Source organism: Heterodontus francisci, chromosome 14, assembly GCF_036365525.1.
Source record: "Heterodontus francisci isolate sHetFra1 chromosome 14, sHetFra1.hap1, whole genome shotgun sequence".
Classification (NCBI taxonomy): Eukaryota; Metazoa; Chordata; class Chondrichthyes; order Heterodontiformes; family Heterodontidae; genus Heterodontus; species Heterodontus francisci.
In genome coordinates, this window is record NC_090384.1 from 105631521 (window position 1) to 105651787 (window position 20267).

The 20267-nt window shown below is 44.1% G+C and overlaps 1 protein-coding gene across 4 annotated transcripts in view; it reads right to left on the reverse strand.

Annotated features, from left to right (window-relative positions):
- Positions 1-20267, reverse strand: part of LOC137377198 (F-actin-monooxygenase mical2-like) — a 324020-nt gene that overhangs the window by 295312 nt on the left and 8441 nt on the right. Inside the window, exon 1 of one of the 4 annotated variants that reach the window (XM_068046684.1) lies at positions 2390-4822. The exons of the other annotated variants lie outside the window; for them this stretch is intronic. The gene's annotated coding sequence lies outside the window, so the exon portion shown is untranslated. Of the gene's footprint in view, positions 1-2389; positions 4823-20267 lie in introns of those variants that run through there. 4 annotated transcript variants of the gene reach the window in all.

Below are 20267 nucleotides of genomic sequence, written 5' to 3' on the forward strand. Positions count from 1 at the left end.
TGTATTCACTTAAATTCAGCTGATTAAGGGGTGATCTAGTTGAGGTGTTCAGATGATTGAAGGAATTTTTAATCCAGGCTAACACTCCCACTACAGCACTGTCAGAGGTACCATCTTTTAATCAATTATTGCACTGGGAGTGTCAGCCTAGTTTTGTGCTCAAGACTCTGGATTGGGACTTGACACCATCAAGATGCTACTTACTAAGCCACGGCTAACAAGTTGAAAAGTGACCAGCAGAAAGCAGCTGTTACAGTATCACTGCCACAACTGGACACAGCAAGTGAATAGAAACTGACTGGAGGCAGCGAGTGGACACAGAGGAATGAGTATACCGGGTATAGAGACATTGGGAGTACACACACCAGGAGTAGAGAAACCAGTGAACAAGTCTCACCCTACTCCACATTATCAGACGTTTTACTGTCAGCTGTTTACTGGCAACTTAATTTTTCACTGGTAGATTAACAAGAACATAGTAACAGGAAGAAACCATTCGGCCCCTCAAGACATTCTGTCATTCAGTTAAATCATGGCTGATCTGTATCTTAACTCCATCTACCCACTTTGTTTCTGTAACCCTCAATCCCCTTACCCAACAAAAATCTAGCAATCTCAATTTTGAAATTTTCAATTGACTCCAAGCTCTCAAGTGAAGAGGATGCAGAGGGGATTTACTAAAATGGTAGCAGGGGGATGAGGGACTTGAGTTATATGGAGAAGCTGGGATTGTTCTCCTTAGAGCAGAGAGGGTTAAGGGGAGATTTAATGAGACATTCAAAATTATGAAGGATTTTAATAAAGTACCTTGGGAGATAATCTGTTTTCTGGGTCAGTAACCAGAGGACACAGATTTAAGGTAATTGGCAAAGGAACTGGGGGAGATGAGGAGAGTTTTTTTTTACATAGTGAGTTGTTGTGATCTGGAACGCACTGCCTGAAAGGGCAGTTGAAGCAAATTCAATAGTAACTTGCCAAAGGGAATTGGATAAATATTTGAAAAGGAAAAAAAAAATTGCAGGACACTGGGGAAAGTGCAGGAGAGCGGGATTAAGGGGATAATTCTTGCAAAGAGCTGGCACAGGCACAATGAGTCAATGGCCTCCTCCTGTGCTGTATGAGTCTATGATCCTATGAAATGAAGGATTTTTCACTAGTTTCAGTATTTCCTATCCCCACTCCCGATGCTCCACCATTGGCGGTCGTGCCTTCAGCTGCCTCTTCCTAAGTTTCTCTTTTGGGTGGTGTCGTTCTCAGTTCTTTAACTGTGTAGTTTTCCATGATGAAATGCTGTGGACAAATCTTCAGGATAACTGTGCTCAGGTGAACTTGAGTAAGGCTCCGAGCTCTGGAATTCCCTCCTCGAAATTCTCCGTCTCTCTCTATCCTCTTTTAAGACCCTTCAGAAAACTTGCTATTTGAACAGGATTTTGGTTACCTCTCCAGATAATCTCCTTGTTGTGTTCAGCATTTGTTTCTTAACTGATCATGTTGCTGTCAAGCATCTTCTATGGGTCAATGCCACTGTATAAATATTGGTTGTTGTCATCGTTTAATGAAATAAGAAAGCCTCAAAATCAGTGTCACAAATATGAATGGAGTAACACTTAGTGCGTGTGTGGAATTCCTCATCTGTTACTTTAATGGAGGAGTTAATCGATTTATTTTAATAGAGTCACTGCCTACTCTAAAACACAGGATGCAAGGAATGCATTAAATATTCCTGCACTAAGCACAATCATTTCTAAGCAAGAAGTTTGAACTATTGCAAACCTATCAATTTATCCACAATCCATGTAATGGTATATTACTGATTAATCCCAGTCATCAATCCATATTATTACCCTTCATTTTGTTTTAAATTAGTTCAATTATTCATAAACGCCTCCCAGATCTGAAACAACTTGCACTGAATAGAAAACTTCCTGCATTTACCTGTCAAAGGTTCTCATGTAGCGAAACTCAAAATATTGACTGCAAGAATGTGGAAAAATCACATTATTTTCAAAATTGCTGCATATCTTTGTGCTACGAGCTCACATGACACCAGTCTGGTGTGTACTGAGTCTTTATTGCAATTGCTTGTAATGGCTGCCTGAAGTCAGAGTACCTCATGGTAGAGGTCACATGACTATGGCAAGCCAAGAGGCACATTGGTACAGTATTGCGTTTCTATCCCAAACATTCCCCCTTTTCATACAAAAAAGAAAAAAAATTTGCACACATTATCATTGACACGGAGTTGCCCAAGTTACCCACTATGCACAGAACTGTTCTCATGCAGTAGCGGTTCATCATTCTTGTCAGTCTCTGCACATTCATTGCACACAGTCATTAAATCGTGCCGGTCTCTGAATGATGCGTGTGCGCATTGTCGTTGGTTACTCACCTGGTTCATTTGTCTTCTCCGGTGAGCGTCATTCCCTTTTCAATTGTTGTCGTGGTAACTGTTGTTCCATTTCCGTTGTTGGGGTGTTGTGGACCTATGGAGCGGATGGTTGTTCTGTGGTCTGTGCAGTTGGTGAGTTCTCACCTTCCTGATTGGCCGCCTGCCTTGAAGGAACAGCTTCTCCAGTTGTGCGTGTGCCTGCAGTTGTGACGGTATCTCCGTTCTTTCACAGGCACCGCATACCATCGAGGTGACAACTGCTCTATGCAGGTCCCAAGTTGCCATTCTTTGCTGACTCTTGTTGAGCGCGTTGAAGGTTTGTACCCTGACTGACTCTCCGATGCTCAATTCTAGCAATGGTTCGGCAGTTTTGTCTAAATGAAATTTGGCTTTCTGCCATTTCACCTCGATTTTGCCTGCCCGCTCTGCGGAATCCAAGCACTCCTTCCCCACAGCCTCCACCTCGGGCACCTGAGCAGACGACTGCCAGATCTTCCCCTTTCTCATTGCCTGTATGACTCGAGTCACCTTGCGATTGGCAAAGGCGTTCTCGTTCCAGCGCCGGTGCCCGCCCCTGTAGGCCATCTCCTGGGTTTTGTCTTTTTGCACGTTGAGGGTTACCAGTCCAAGCTTTAGACTTGCTTCGGGTGAGATGAGTGGCTTTTGTTTGCTGTCCAAGATCTGGAACTCCAGATCTTCATTCTTGCCATTGCATTGGGCTCTGAGTAGTTTGGCCTCTCGGCACTCGTATGGTGCTATCATATAGCCTCAACCATACTTTTGAGGGTTTCATTTTTGGATCGTCATATTGAGCCATTTCGCACAGGTCTTTGAAGGCCATGAAGTTGCATGACACACCGGTGTCTATCTGGCACTTTATGTAGACTTGATATTCTCCTTCTGCAGTCATCATTCCAACAGTAACAAACCATTTATCACCGATCGACCTGTCTGAGCCAAACTGTTGTATGGCGTATCGTGATTCATCAGAATCTTCGGCTGATGTCTCTCCAGTGGCCATCTGTACCTGCTTGTTGTGCTTCCTTCTAGCCAAGCACTTGCGTACAACACGATTTGGCTTCTTGTAGTGAGAACACTGCTTTCCCCACGCCGTCTTTTCCTGTGTCTGATGTCCTCCGCGGTATTTGTATCCTGCCCTTTGTCTGTGATCTTTCTGCCCTTTTGGCCTGGAATGTCTGTCAGTATAATGCAAGGCCTGGTCTGTTCTGCCATGAATATGCTCCAGCTGCTGATTTACAACCTCAGCACTTCTGCACATGTCTATCACTTTCTTGAGAGTCGGGTTCTCCTCTCTCAGTAGACGTGCGTTCACTGAGGGATCTCTTATGCCTAATACAATCCTGTCTTTGATTAGATCATCTTTTAGTTGCCCAAATTCACGGGATTCTGTGGGCTGTGTTAATGCAGTCACATATTGATCAAGGACTCTTTTTATTTTATTCATTCATGGGATGTGGGTGTCACTGGCTATGCCAGCATTTATTGCCCATCCCTAATTGCCCTTGAGAAGGTGGTGGTGAGCTGCCTTCTTGAACCGCTGCTGTCCATTTTGGGTAGGTACACCCACAGTGCTGTTAGGAAGGGGGTTCCAGGATTTTGACCCAGCGACAGTGAAGGAACGGCGATATAGTTCCAAGTCAGGATGGTGTGTGACTTGGAGGGGAACTTGCAGGTGGTGGTGTTCCCATGCATCTGCTGCTCTGGTCCTTTGAAGTGGTAGAGGTCGCGGGTTTAGAAGGTGCTGTCTAAGGGGCCTTGGTGAGTTGCTGCAGTGCATCTTGTAGATGGTACACACTGCTGCCACTGTGTGTCGGTGGTAGAGGGAGTGAATGTTTGTTGATGGGGTGCCAAACAAGCAGGCTGCTTTGTTCTGGATGGTGTCGAGCTTCTTGAGTGTTGTTGGAGCTGCACCCATCCAGGCAAGTGCAGAGTTTTTCACCTTGGGCCCGAATATTGAACACATACTGTTCATACGTTATGTTCAATTGGGGTTCAAAGCGTGCCTTCAAGGCTTTCAAAATTTCTGCTGTCCATTTTTTTTGTTCTTCAGAGAAATTTAGGGTGGAATACACTTCGTAACAGTCTCCCCCATCAGTGATAAAAGTGTAGCCACTCACAGCCATTCTGGTTTGTTAATTAAATCTGTTGCAACTTTGTAATTTTGCCATTGCGAGTGGAAAAACAGCCCGTTCTGTTTTAAATCACCTTTCATTTTGATCGGCGCAGGCAGAGAAAAATTTGCAGCCATTGTCTTACCCTGTGCTTTCAGCTGTTTCTTTGTTCCATTTCCGTGGCTTCCTGTGTCTTTTAGCAGCTCTGAACATTTCGGTGGCCTTAGTTCTGTAGCTGTGCTTATAAACAGGTCTTCAACACTCAGTCTCAGCTCCACTCTGACACCATGTAACGAGCTCACAGGACACCAGTCTGGTGTGTACTGAGTCTTTATTGAAACTGCTTGTAATGGCTACCTGCAGTCAGAGTACCTCATGGTAGAGGTCACATGACTCTGGCAAGCCAGAAGGCACATTGGTACAGTATTGCATTTTTATCCCAAACACTTTGCTTAATCTTTGGAATCCCCTACCTCAGAGGTCTGTGGATGCTCAGCCATTCAGTATATTCAAGATTGAGATCCATAGATTTTTGGATACAAATGGAATCAAGTGATAGGGCAGAAAAGTGGAGTTAAGGTAGAAGATTAGCCATGATCTTACTGAATAATGGAGCAGTCTCAAGGGGCTAAATGGACAGTTCCAGCTCCTATTTGTTATGTTTTTATGTTAGACTAGCAACAGCTGTGCAGACTGTACTTAAACTCTGTGAAGATAAGCTGTAATGTCTAAGCTATAACGCTGTGTATCTGTAGCAATTTCAAGACAGGCACATGACAAAATGTACAAGATGAAACACAGCAACATCAATCTCCCTTATCAAGCAGTATAACGTAACATAAAGTAAGAGTGACGCTGAGCTAGGAAAACAGTGTTGCCTTCTTTCTTCAAGCACTAACTATTCTCCTGGACTTGATTTAGCCCAGGTTGGTTTCCCTGTTGTAAATGTTTGTCCGTTACCTTCTTTTCAAAGAGCAGAATTGGTCTGAGGTTTCTGCCGTGAATCAAAGGAAACCCCATTTTGTGACAAATCTGACACAGAAAGAGGAAACTTTCATTTGCATAGCGCCTTTCATAACCTCAGGATGTTCCAAAACACCTTACACCCAATGAAGTATTTTTGAAGTGTAGTCACTGTTATACTGTAAGAAACACAGCAACCAATTTGTGCACAGCTAGCTCCCACAAACAACAATGTGATAAATTCCCAGATAACGTGGTTAGCACCGCAGCCTCACAGCTCCAGCGACCCGGGTTCAATTCTGGGTGCTGCCTGTGTGGAGTTTGCAAGTTCTCCCTGTGTCTGCGTGGGTTTTCTCCGGGTGCTCCGGTTTCCTCCCACAAGCCAAAAGACTTGCAGGTTGATAGGTAAATTGGCCATTATAAATTGCCCCCAGTATAGGTAGGTGGTAGGGAAATATAGGGACAGGTGGGGATGCAGTAGGAATATGGGATTAGTATAGGATTAGTATAGAATGGGTGGCTGATGGTCGGCACAGACTCGGAGGGCCGAAGGGCCTGTTTCAGTGCTGTATCTCTAAAACAATAAAACAATAATCTGTTTTAGTGATGTTGTTTGACAGATAAATATTGACCTGGACACCAAGGTGAACTCCCCTGCTCTTCTTCAAAATAGCGTCATGGGATCTTTTTTGCCCACCTTTGAAGGCAAACAGCGCCTCAGTTTAATGTCTCACCCAAAAGACAGCACTGCCAACATGCAGTACTCCCTCAGTAGTGCACTGGGAGCATCAGTCTAGATTAAATGCTCAAGTTTCTGAAGTGGGACTTAAACCCAGGATCTTTTGACTGAAGGATAAGCATGCTACCCCTTGAGCCAAAGCTAAAACTGGTACAACCGTTTCACAGAAGACTTTTCTATATAAAGCCCATCACTCTTCCATGGCATTATACATGAGGAGTTGGCCAAGTGTACACTTTGAGTGAAATATACAACAGATAATTCGAGCAAGGCACCCAAATCTAATTCAGTCCCCATTTTAAAGTCATGCATTCTGTCCTCATTTTTATATAATACTTTGATGTGATATATAGTTCACTAGTGAAACCTATGGCAGTCTGGGAAGCAGAGTTGGTTGGAGCCTATACTTTTTTCTGTCGTTTAGGCTGAGGAGCTGGCACAACAGCACCACCACTGATGAGAGGGTGTAATTACAGCGTGACCTGTTGACATTAGCAGTTTCCATTATAAATGTGAGCAGAGGAAATTATAATGGAAAAAAGTTGATAGGAAGTACATGCAGATGGAGATTTTTAATTTGTTTATAGATTAAAAAAAGACATGGTTAAGTATAAATACAGAATTGCTAAAAATAAGAATTAATGCAGTCTGACAATCTCTTAGCATGGTTAATTTTGCCGGTGCTTGGGACGTTAATTTATTAATATTTTTGCCATCATTTTAATGTACTAATTCGTGCTTTTTCTCTCTCTCTGCTGACCAACAGAATCACTGGCATTAAAACAGAGTGCAGTGTCAGTAAATTGTTGATTAAATGGTGTTGGCAACTTAATAATCTCTACAACCAATTGCGTTACATTAGTGCTGGAAGACCAGTCTGCTTGGTTAACTGAAAAGGAGTTTAGCAACTCGAAGTTGTTCAAAGTCACTGCTAGTTCTTTGTTGGGATGACTAGCCAGTGTCCAGAACTGCCATCAACATGAATTCCCATATTAGAAAGATGTTTTGTAGTACCGCTTCTACTGTTTGCATACCTCTGACACATTAGAGTTAATAGGCAAACTTTATAAGCATTTCCCAGGTTGGCTGAAAGGATGTTGTACAACGCCCTTGCAGTTTTGGCCCTGGGCTAGCAACTCAAAGGCTGAGTGTTCAAATTCCACCATGGAAAGTTCTGAAATTAAAGCTCGTCACTCGGAGTAGGGTGTCAAAACGGTCAGATGTTGTATGATTCAGTAAGATAATGGCTTGGAAGTTATGCTGTAAGATACTAGCTAATGAATACTTATATGTTTGTCTGAAATTCCTCTCTCTGCTATTTGAACTAACCTATTTATCAGTTATTGCTCTCTTTCAATGTTAATTCAAGCTGAAAACATGAAAATGGTTTTTTTTCCCGACTCACAATGAAAAGAAACAATTAAACTGGCCTCTACAGCTATCGCCTAGTTCATCAGGCAAAAATAAAACCCAAGTATTAATCCTTGTCAGCCTCGGGGATGAGGGCACTGTGTGTCGGCATCTGAGCAGCTGCAGGGCATTCTGAGGGGGGAGGGCAAGCAGCCAGTTGTCCTGATACATATTGGTACCAACGACATAGATTTTTTAAAAAAGGGTTGCTGTCCTACAAGCTGAATATAGGGAGTTAGGACGAAAATTTAAAAGTAGGACCTCAAAGGTAGTAATCTCAGGAAATAATACCAGTGCCACGTGCTAGCGAGAGCTGAAATAGTAGGATATATCAGATGAATATATCTGAGAAATATATATATATATATATATATATATATATATATATCTGAGGCTGGAGAAATGGTGTAGGCGGGAGGAATTCAGATTCCTGGGACATTGGGACCGGTCTGGGGAAGGTGGGACCAGTGTAAGCTGGACAGGTTGCATCTGGGCAGGACCGGGACCAATTTCCTCGGGGGATGTGGGGGGGGGGGGGGGGTGTTTGCTAGTGCTGCCGGGGAGGGTTTAAACTAGAATGGCAGGGGGATGGGAATCTGAGCAGGGAGACAGAGGAGAGGGAAACAAGGATAGAAATGAAAGACAGAAAGGTAAAAAGCAAAAGTGGAAGGCAGAGAAAACAAGGGCGAGAAATAAATGGGGCTGTAGTGCAAAATAAAACTAGGATGACTAACAATGTGAAAAAGACAAATCTAATGGCATTGTGTCTTAATGCTGGGAAAATTCGCAATAGGGTAGATGAATTAACAGCGCAAATAGAAATAAACGATTATGAAATAGTAGTGATTACGGAGATGTGGCTGCAAGGTGACCAAGGATGGGAACTGAACATCCATCGACAACCCCCACCAACGTTTTCTGCCCCTTGGTGTTTCTTAGCTCCACCCATACAGATTCCACATCATGATTTTCTGAGCCAATATCCTTCCTCACTATTGCATTGATTTCCTCCTTTACTAACAACACTACCCCACCTCCTTTCCCTTTTTGCCTGTCCTTCCTAAATATTGAATAGGCTCCCAAACAATAGTGGAGGTGCAAGGGAGAGCATTAAATAGGAAATTAGAGATGCATGCAATAAGGGTACAACTGTAATCATGGATGACTTTCATCTACATATAGATTGGTCAAACCAAATTAGCAATAATACTGTGGAGGAGGATTTCCTGGAGGGCGTACGTGACGGTTTTTTAGACCAATACATTGAGGAACCAACTAGAGAACAGGCTATCCTAGACTGGGTATTCTGCAATGAGAAAGGATTAATTAACAATCTTGTTATGCGGGGTCCCTTGGGGAGGAGCGACCATAACATGATAGAATTCTTCATTAAGATGGAGGGTGAAGTAGTTGAATCCGAAACTAGGGTTCTGAATCTAAATAAAGGAAACTACAAAGGTATGAGGCGTGAGTTGGCTATGGTAAATTGGGGAACTTTACTAAAATGGTTGACGGTGGATAGGCAATGGATAATATTTAAAGAATGTGTGCATGAATTACAACAATTATTCATTCCTGTCTAGCGCAAAAATAAAACTGGAAAGGTGACTCAACCATGGCTTACAAAAGAAATTAGGGATAGTATTAGATTCAAAGAGGAGGCTTATAAAATTGCCAGAAAAAGCAGCAAGTCTGAGGATTGGGAGCAGTTTAGAATTCAGCAAAGGAGGATAAAGTGGTTGATTAAGCAGGGGAAAATAGAGTATGAGAGTAAACTTGAAGGGAACATAAAAACTGACTGCAAAAGCTTCTATAAATATGTGAAGAGAAAAAGATTAGTGAAGATAAATGTAGGTCCCTTACAGTCAGAAACGGGGGAAATTATAATGGGGAACAAAGAAATGGCAGAACAATTAAACACATACTTTGGTTCTGTCTTCACAAGGGAGGACACAAATAACCTCCCAGAAATGTTAGGGAACCAAGGGTCTAATAAGAGGGAGGAACTGAAGGAAATCAATATTAGTAAAAAAAATAGTGCTAGGGAAATTAATGGGGTTAAAGGCTGACAAATCCCCAGGGCCTGATAATCTACATCCCGGAGTACTAAAGGAAGTGGCCCTGGAAATAGTGGATGCATTGGTGGCCATCTTCCAAAATTCTGTAGACTCTGGAGCAGTTCCTACAGATTGGAGGGTGGCAAATGTAACCCCACTATTTAAAAAAGGAGGGAGAGAAAAAACAGGGAATTACAGACCAGTTAGCCTTACATCAGTAGTGGGGAAAAATACTAGAGTCTATTATAAAGGATGTGATAGCAGAACACCTGGAAAGCATAAATGGGATTGGACAAAGTCAACATGGGTTTACGAAAGGGAAGTCATGCTTAACAAATCTATTGGAGTTTTTTGAGGATGTAATTAATAGAATAGATAAGGGAGAACCAGTGGATGTGGTGTATTTGGATTTTCAGAAAGCTTTTGATAAGGTCCCACATAAGAGGTTAGTGTGCAAAATTAAAGCACATGGGATTGGGGTAATATACTGGCATGGATTGAGAATTGGTTGACAGACAGGAAACAAAGAGTAGGAATAAACGGGTCTTTTTCCAGGTGGCAGGCAGTGACTAGTGAGGTACCGCAGGGATCAGTGCTTGGGCCCCAGCTATTCACAATATATATTAATGACTTGGGTGAAGGAACTAAATGTAACATTTCCAAAGTGAGCTGTGAGGAGGATGCAAAGAGGTTCCAATGTGATTTGGACAAGTTGGATGAGTGGGCAAATGCATGGCAGATGCAGTATAACATGGATCAATGTGAGGTTATCCACTTTGGTTTTAAAAACAGAAAGGCAGATTATTATCTGAATGGTGATAGATTGGGAAAGGGGAGGTGCAATGAGACCTGGGTGTCCTTGTGCACCAGTCGCTGAAAGCAAGCATTCAGGTGCAACAAGCAATTAGGAAGGCGAAAGGTATGTTGGCCTTCTTTGCAAGAGGATTTGAGTACAGGAGCAAGGATGTCTTACTGCAGTTATACAGGGCCTTGGTGAGACCACATCTGGAGTATTGTGTGCAGTTTTGGTCTCCTTATCTGAGGAAGGATGCTCTTGCCATGGAGGGAGTGCAAAGAAGATTTACTAGGCTGATTCCTGGGATGGCAGGATTGACGTATAAGGAGAGATTGGGTTGACTAGGCCTATATTCACTAGAGTTTAGAAGAATGAGAGGGGATCTCAGAAACCTATAAAATTCTAACAGGACTAGACAGGCCCGATGCAGGGAGGATGTTCCCCATGGCTGGGGAGTCCAGAACCAGGGGTCACAGTCTCAGGATACGGGGTATGTCATTTAGAACCGAGATGAGGAGAAATGTCTTCACCCAGAGGGTGACGAACCTGTGGAATTCTCTACTGCAGAAGGCAGTGGAGGCCAAGTCATTAAATATATTCAAGAAGGAGATAGATATATTTCTTAATGCCACAGGGATCAAGGGATACGGGGAGAAAGCAGGAACAGGATACTGAATTAGATGATCAGCCACGATCTTTTTTAAATGGCGGAGCAGGCCCGAATGGCCTACTCCTGCTCCTATTTTCTATTTCTATATTTCTATACATGTCTCATCTAGCCTGTCTTATCCATTCAAGGGTAGGGACATAATTCAGGAGGTGCAAACAACTACAAGTTGCAGCAACATGGTGCAGGTATTAAATAAAAACAAGAAATGCTGGAAATAGTCAGCAGGTCTGGCAGCATCTGTGGAGAGAGAAGCAGAGTTAACGTTTCAGGTCAGTGATCCTGCATCAGAACAAGTATGTTCCTTCATGGTACAAGTATTAGACAGGCTACACAATGCATTAGAAAATCACCCCAGCATTTCATAAGCAAACCGTTCCGAAGAAGGGTCACTGACCCGAAACGTTAACTCTGCTTCTCTTTCCACAGATGCTGCCAGACCTGCTGAGTGGTTCCAGCATTTCTTGTTTTTGTTTCAGATTTCCAGCATCCGCAGTATTTTGCTTTTATATTAGCATAAATTAGGAGTCCACAGTGTCTCAGTGGGTAGCACTCTTCCGCCTCTAAGGCAGATGGTCAAGAGCTCATAGTCCCACTCCAAAAAACTTGAGCACAAACTCTCGGTTGACACTGCCAGTGCAGTACTGAGGGAGTGCTGCACTGTCAGTGGTACCGTCTTTCTAATGAGCCGTTAAACTGAGGCCGTCTGCCCTCTCTGGTGGATGTAAATAATGTCATAGCACTATTTCAAAAAAAGAGCAGGGGAGTTATCCCCAGAGTCCAGGGCCAATATTTGTCCCTCAACCAACAGCACTAAGACAAAAGAATATCCGGTCATTTATCTCATTGCTGTTTGTGGGATCTTGCTGTGTACAGATTGGCTGCCGCGTTTCCGACTTTACAACAGTGATTACACTTCAAAATTAGGCTGTAAAGCACTTTGAGATGTCCTGAGATTGTAAAAGGTGCTATGAAAATGCAAACCTTTCTTGAAATTGCATAAAAAGCTAACCAGTAAACCAGGTGCTTGTACAACATGAAATTAGATGCTTCAGTTCACCTTTGGGTCAATGCTCCACAACATTAACCATCTGTCCCGAATTTCCTTGAGCTATCCGTTACTACACCAAGTGCTGGCAAACGGGATTTCCGGCAGTTACAGCAGCGCATGTGCAAAACACCGAAGGAAATTCAAGACTGATGTAAAAACTAAACAACTGCTGCATGGAATCATAGAATGGTTACGGCACAGAAAGAGCCCGTGAAGCCCGTACTGGCTCTCTGCTAGAGCAATTCAGATAGTCCCACTCACCCGCCCTCTCCCTGTAGCCCTGCAATTTTTTTCTCTTCCTGTGCTTATCCAATTCCCTTTTGAAAGGCGCAATTGAATCTGCCTCCAACACACCCTCAGGTAGTGCATTTCAGATCCTAATCACTCGCTACATAAAGCTTTTCCTCATGTCGCCTTTGATTCTTTTACCAATCACCTTAAATCAGTGCCCTCTGGTTCTTGACTCTTCCACCAATGGGAACAGCTTTTCTCTTTCTAATCTGTCCAGACCTCTATCAAATCTCCTCTTCTCCAAGGTGAACAGCCCCAGCTTCTCCAATCCATCTACATAACTGAAGTTCCTCATCCCTGGAACCATTCTCATGAATCTTTGCTGCACCCTCTCCGAAGCCTTCACATCCTTCCTAAAGTGTAGTGCCCAGAATTGGACACAATACTCCAGCTGAGGCCGAACCAATGTTTTGTAAAGGTTTATCATAACTTCCTTGCTTTGCATACTGTATGCCTCTAGATATAAAGCCCAGGAAGATCCCGTATGCTTTATTAACTGCTCTCTCAACCTGCCCTGCCGCCTTCAATGACCCCCAAGTCCCTCTGCTCCTGAACCCCCTTTAAAATCGTACAACTGCCTCCAATGGATCCCTGCGGTAAACCCTTGGAGACACCAGTCCCACTGCTGAATCCCATTTGACGGCCTAGTGTATTGGAGTATTGCTCACTTCCTGTCATTCTCAGTGTTTTTTTTTTAAATACACAAATTCATCTCCTTTGCCAGCTTCCCATTTGTGTTTAGCTGATTTGCAACTCAAAACCCAGCATTCAAAAACAAGACTAAAGGTTACTGTGTTAAATGGAACGGAGGAGGGAATGTTACAGTCTGTTCTCACTCCAACAACACTGTCAATATCCCACACGAGGACATTAACTGTACTTTCTGAAAGGCAAAAAAAACCTATTTTACTAAGATAAATGCAAATGAGGGAGGCCATTCTGTCAATGATTCTCTCCTTTGCAGTCCCTACCCATCTCCTGAAAAACTCCAGAGGTTTTCCCTCCATTGTTCTACCCACAGACTAAAACAACAACTTGCATTTGTATAGCATCTCTAATGTGTTACAATGTCCCACGGTGCTTCACAAGTGCATAAATGAGACAAAGTCTGACACCAAATTACATGACACGCTTACACAGCGAGTGGTGAGGATCTGAAACGCACTGGCCGAGATTGTGGTGGAGGCAGGTTCAGAAAGCGAACTGGACAATAATTATCTGAACAGAACGTGTTTGCATGGCTACAGGAAATAGGTGGGGGAGTGGGCAGAGCTGAGTTGCTCTTGCAGAGAGCCGGCACCGACACGTCAGGCCGAATGGCCTCCTTCTGTACTGTAACCATTCTGTGAGGAGACATTAGGACAGGTGGCCAAATGCTTGGCCAAACAGATAGGTTTTTCCTTAAAGGAGGTGGGAGAGGTTTAGGGAGGGAATTCCAGAACTTAGGGCCCAGGCAGCTGAAGGCACCGCCATCAATGGTGGAGCGATGGAACTGAGTAGGGAGGATGAGAAATTATTTCAATTAATGTTCGCTCTCCGGGGTCTGATCTTTTGGGAGGGGCTCACAGTTCAGTTGCCCGTTTGCACCGTGATGAGACCCTGGCCCTGTTACTGTCAGGCTGGTGAGGTGTGGGATGCCAAATAACAGATCACCTGATCGAGGAATTCCAATATCGGACCATCCCAGCATCAGCGAGACAAGTCCGTCAGCTTGAGGCAGGGTCACAATTGCAGAGTTAGGTCGGCAGCGGCCTAGCTTGTTTTTGTGGGGGCTTGGAGAAGCTTCCCTGCTCTCAAATGATTCCAAACTTACCTATCGCCTCTTTAACTCCATCATCCGTGGAGTGGGTCTGGGTTTGGATGCTGTGGGTATTGATAGAGTAAATAAGGAGGAGGATTGGTCACCAGAGGACTCAAATTTAAAATAATCCACAAAAAATCTAAAGACATGTGAATTCTCTATTTTCACGCAGCAAGTTGTTGTGATCTGGAATGCGCTGCCTGACAGGGCGGTGGAAGCAGATTCAATAGTAACTTTCAAAAGGGAATTGGATAAATACTTGAAGGGGGAAATTTGCAGGGCTATGGGGAAAGAGCAGGAGGGGGGTGGAACTAATTGGATAGATCTTTCAAGAGCCACCACAGGCACGATGGGCTGAATGGTCTCCTTTTGTGCTGTACTCCTAATCTGCATATTTAAAGGGGCCTAGCGCCTGAAGCAGGCAGAGCTTTGGGTCTCTTTGTCACTGTTAACGGGACACTGTTATGAGGCCTTTTCCCTCCTCTGCTTTAATGACAGAAGTGAAAATTGATCCTTTGTGTGAATCCTTACCTCCCACCATCACTCCTAAACTTGCCTCATCCCAGTTTATCACCTTCTCCCTGCAGCTTACTTCCAAAAGTATACTTTATTCACAAAATTTGAAAAAAAGTATATTCCATAACATTTCAAATTGATCGTTACAGAAATGCAATATAGTTCAACTTCCTCCCTTGTAGCATGTGGCACTCTGAGGCGCCTCAATACACGTGATATTTACAACATACATTTCCTGTGATTCATACAGCCCGAGGGGTTTTACACAGGAGGATCTTACAAAGTAGTCTTTCCCCATTGAGCCTTTGTGGCGGCTGCCCCAAGAGTTAGTGTGTCCCTCAGCATGTGGTCCTGGACCTTGGAATGTGCCAGTCTGCAACACTCGATCATGGACAACTCTTTGCGCTGGAAGACATTCTCCCTGCAGTTGTGGTTTAATTTGGAATAGAGTTCGGGGTTAAACCTTTCTAAGACACTCTATAATATATCAAGTCCGCATCCTAATGGCTTCCTTTCAAGTTCAATGACTGAGATGGGAGGAGGCTTTAACACTGGCATGGACTGGTTGGGCTGAATGGCCTTTTTTTTTTAGAGATACAGCACTGAAACAGGCCCTTCGGCCCACCGAGTCTGTGCTGACCAACAACCACCCATTTATACTAATCCTACATTAATCCCATATTCTCTACCACATCCCCACCTTCTCCTACCACTTACCTACACTAGGGGCAATTTACAATGGCCAATTTACCTATCAACCTGCAAGTCTTTTGGAGGTGGGAGGAAACCGGAGCACCTGGCGGAAACCCACACAGACACAGGGAGATCTTGCAAACTCCTATATATATATATAATCCCCAATAAATGCATAAATGGTCTAAATTAATTCGACAACAGATTTGCTGATGAATCCTGCCTGAGGCGGACTGCGTAGATTTAAGTTGTATAGAATGAAGGGACTGGGTTATGTTGGGTAAACTGAAGGTACATTCTGTTGGGGGGGGGTGGGGAGGTTCATTGGCTGTAAAACACTTTGTGACAGCCTGAAGCCATGAAAGGTGCTATATAAATGCAAGATCTTTCTATCTATTCTGTTTCACACAGGGAAAAGTATGCAGGGTTACAGGGAAAGGACAGCGAAATGGCATCATTTGGAGAGCCAGTGCAGACACGATGGGCCGAATGGCCTCCCTTTGTGCTGTAACAATTCTGTGATTCTGTGCACATGATAAGGATCTGTTTATCACATTCCGAGTTGCAACAGTTAAGAGCCATCAACAGCAAAGATAAAGCTCTTTGGATTCAGTGTCTCTGGCTCTGGTTATTGTGGCTGATTCTCCCTCTCAGGATACCTTCCAGTGAAAAATATCATTTCTAATTTTAAACAGTTACACTTAGCTTCAGTTTTTAAAAGAAAACTTCAGTCAATTTCCCAAAAGGTTATTAAAATCTGTTTGCTCTTTAAATTACTGTTAAGTACTTTACTTTATTTTTTATTAGCTCACATTAGTTACGATGTAATATGACACTGGGAGACTGACACCAATTCATAAATTATAAACCTTTCCCAGTGGTGTTAGAATTGTAAACGCAATTATCTATGGGAACTGGAAATGAATACTGTCAGATTGTGGAGTGGCATTCTGATCCGGTATTCCAGCACTGCACACACACACTCACTCACATTCACATACAGTGTACACTACACACACATACACACACACTGTGCACACTGCACTCACACACTCACTCACTCACATTCACATACTGTGTACACTACACACACATACACACACACTGTGCACACTGCACACACACACACACTCACTCACATTCACATACTGTGTACACTACACACACATACACACACACTGTGCACACTGCACTCACACACTCACTCACTCACATTCACATACTGTGTACACTACACACACACACACTGTGCACACTGCACTCACACACACACTCACATACTGTGTACACTACACACACACACACTGTGCACACTGCACTCACACACACACTCACATTCACATACTGTGTACACTACACACACATACACACACACTGTGCACACTGCATTCACACACACACACTCACTCACATTCACATACAGTGTACACTATCACACACATTCACATACTGTGTACACTACACACACACACACACACACACACTGTGCACACTGCACTCACACACACACTCACATTCACATACTGTGTACACTACACACACACACACACACTGTGCACACTGCACTCACACACACTCACATACTGTGTACACTACACACACATACACACACACATTCACATACTGTGTACACTACACACACACACACACACTGTGCACACTGCATTCACACACACTCACTCACATTCACATACAGTGTACACTATCACACACATACACACACACATTCACATACTGTGTACACTACACACACATACACACACACTGTGCACACTGCACTCACACACACACTCACTCACATTCACATACTGTGTACACTACACACACATACACACACACTGTACACACTGCATTCACACACACACTCACTCACATTCACATACAGTGTACACTATCACACACATACACACACACATTTACATACTGTGTACACTACACACACATACAATCACTCACACTCATACGCACGGTGCACACTACACATGCACTCACACACACACTGTGCACACTGCACTCACACACACACTCACATTCACATACTGTGTACACTACACACACATACAATCACTCACACTCATACGCACGGTGCACACTACACATGCACTCACACACACACTGTTCACACTGCACACACAATGACTCACATTCACATACACACTGTGCACACTACACACACACTGCACTCTCAGACACAATCACTCACACAGACTGTGCACGCACACTGCGCAAACACACACACTCGTACACACACATTCACATGCATACGGCACACACATGCAGATGAGATGCAACAGAAACAGAAACCTCAGCCAACAGCACTGTCAGTTACCCATTGATCAAGCTCAGCCACTCCCATGTACCAGGTTAAGTCACAGGGCCCATTCCCTCCACTCGCAGATGGGGGGAGCCTCAGCTGCCACACATGCCAGTTTACAGCCTACTGAACTCAACATTGAGTTCAATAATTTCAGACCATGACTCACAATTTGATTTTTTTTTTAACCGTGTGCCGGTCTTGGCTAGAAACTGAACTGGAGTAGCCACATAAATACCATAGCTACAAGAGCAGGTCAGAGGCTGGGAATTCTGCAGCGAGTAACTCACCACCTGACTCCCCAAAGCCTGTCCACCATCTACAAGGCACAAGTCAGGAGCGTGATGGAATACTCTCTACTTGCCTGGATGGGTGCAGCTCCAACAACACTCTAGAAGCTCAACACCATCCAGGACTATCCAGCCGTTTGACTGGCACCCCATCTACAAACATTCACTCCCTCCACCACCGACGCACAGTGGCAGCAGTGTGTACCATCTACAAGATGCACTGCAGCAACTCACCAAGGCTCCTTCGACAGCACTTTCCAAACCCGTGACATCTACCACCTACAAGGACAAGGGCAGCAGATGCATGGGAACACCACCACCTGCAAGTTCCCCTCCAAGTCACACACCAGCCTGACTTGGAACTATATCACCGTTCCTTCACTGTCATTGAGTCAAAATCCTGGAACTCCCTTCCTAACAGCACTGTGGGTGTACTTACACCCCAAGGACTGCAGCGGTTCAAGAAGGCAGCACACCACCACCTACTCAAGGGCAATTAGGGATGGGCAACAAATGCTGGCCTAGCCAGCGATGCCCACATCCCATGAATGAATAAGAAAAAACTTGTTTACGTTTTTGCTTTTGGACAGAGCTGTTCATTATTCTGCCATTAACACTCTCTCTGGACTAAAGCTTTGTCTTTTACTACAACTATTACCACTTCCTTTGCCTTTTGTTCCATGACATATTTGTAATTTAATCTCTTCTGCCCTATCACAGACCTTCCCTTTTGTTCTTCTTCCCCTCTCCTCTTTCACTTGCTCAAAACCTGTCACATTTCTAACCTGTGCCAGTTCTGATCAAAGTTCATTGACCTGAAACGTTAACTCTGTTTTTCTCTCTCCACGGATGCTGCCAAACCTGTTGAGTATTTCCAGCACTTTCTGTTTTTATTTCAGATTTCCAGCATCTGTGGCATTTTGCTTTTAGTTTACTGTTTAATTCACTGCCACTTCTCTTCCAGGAATGCCTACCTTGAAGAAGTTCTGCTCTTCTCTCTGACGGGATTTTCGTTTGTCTCTTTTACCTTCTTCACCTTCATTGCTTTTTATTTCCCTCCTGGTGTTTGATAAAATGTCGACCAAAACTAATTTTCACAGCCACATCTTCATCCTCAGTGACTGTCTCCGGCTCTGACTTATTCCATGTGGATTCCAACTGAAGTTTCGTTCTTCATGTTTTGAATCCACCTGGGATTACAGGTATCTCCAAGAGATACAACGTTCCTCAGACTGCTACTCTCGCCGCATCCTGAGATCTACACTCAGTGCCATGCGCCACCACATGTACACACTGGACCTCTCTCTCCAGCAGCACCGCCTCACCTTATCTCAAAGCTGTTCTACTCCGCAATTTCATTTCATCCTTCGTCTTATCAAACGCTTTTAACAAAAAAAAATTCTCTTCATTTCAGGTGTTAACGAACGCAAGCTCCAGCAGCTGATGGGGACCAACGCCCCTCCAGATATTTCTTCCTTTGTACTTCCCTCTGACCCCATCCCTTCTATAAAATCTCACCCCTTGCTGTGTATTCACTATACCCTCTGACCTTCCCCTTTCTGACGCTGAACATTCTGTATTCAGCAAAGGATTCCGTTTTATCCCTTTACCCCCCCCCCCCCCCCACCACCTCAATGAATTTCATGCTCGGCATGACGTTGAGCACTTCTTCCGTCGCCTTTGCCTCCGGGCTCACTTTTTTGTCCTGGAGTCCTCCCCCCCACCGACCAGCAGACCCATTCACCAGCCTTCAGCATTCTCCCTCTGCCTGGACCCCTCCTTCTGGCCTCTTACCCCCTCTTGATCTTTTCATTAAGAACTGTCAGCCTGGCATCGGCATCTTAATTTCTCTGCTTCCCTAACTCACTCTAACCTGTCTCCCTCTGAACTTGCTACACTCCATTCTCTCAGGTCTAACCCCAACACTGCGATCAAACCTACTGACAAGTGTGGTGCTACTGTTGTCTGGCATACTGACCTCTACCTTGCAGAGGCTCAATGCGAACTCTCAGACACTTCTTCCTACCTCCCCCTGGACCATGACCTCACCATCGAACATTAAACAATTGTCCACGGGACTGTCACTGACCTCATCTCCTCTGGAGGTCTTCCCTCCACAACTTCCAACCTCATAGTCCCGCAACCCCGGACAGCCCAC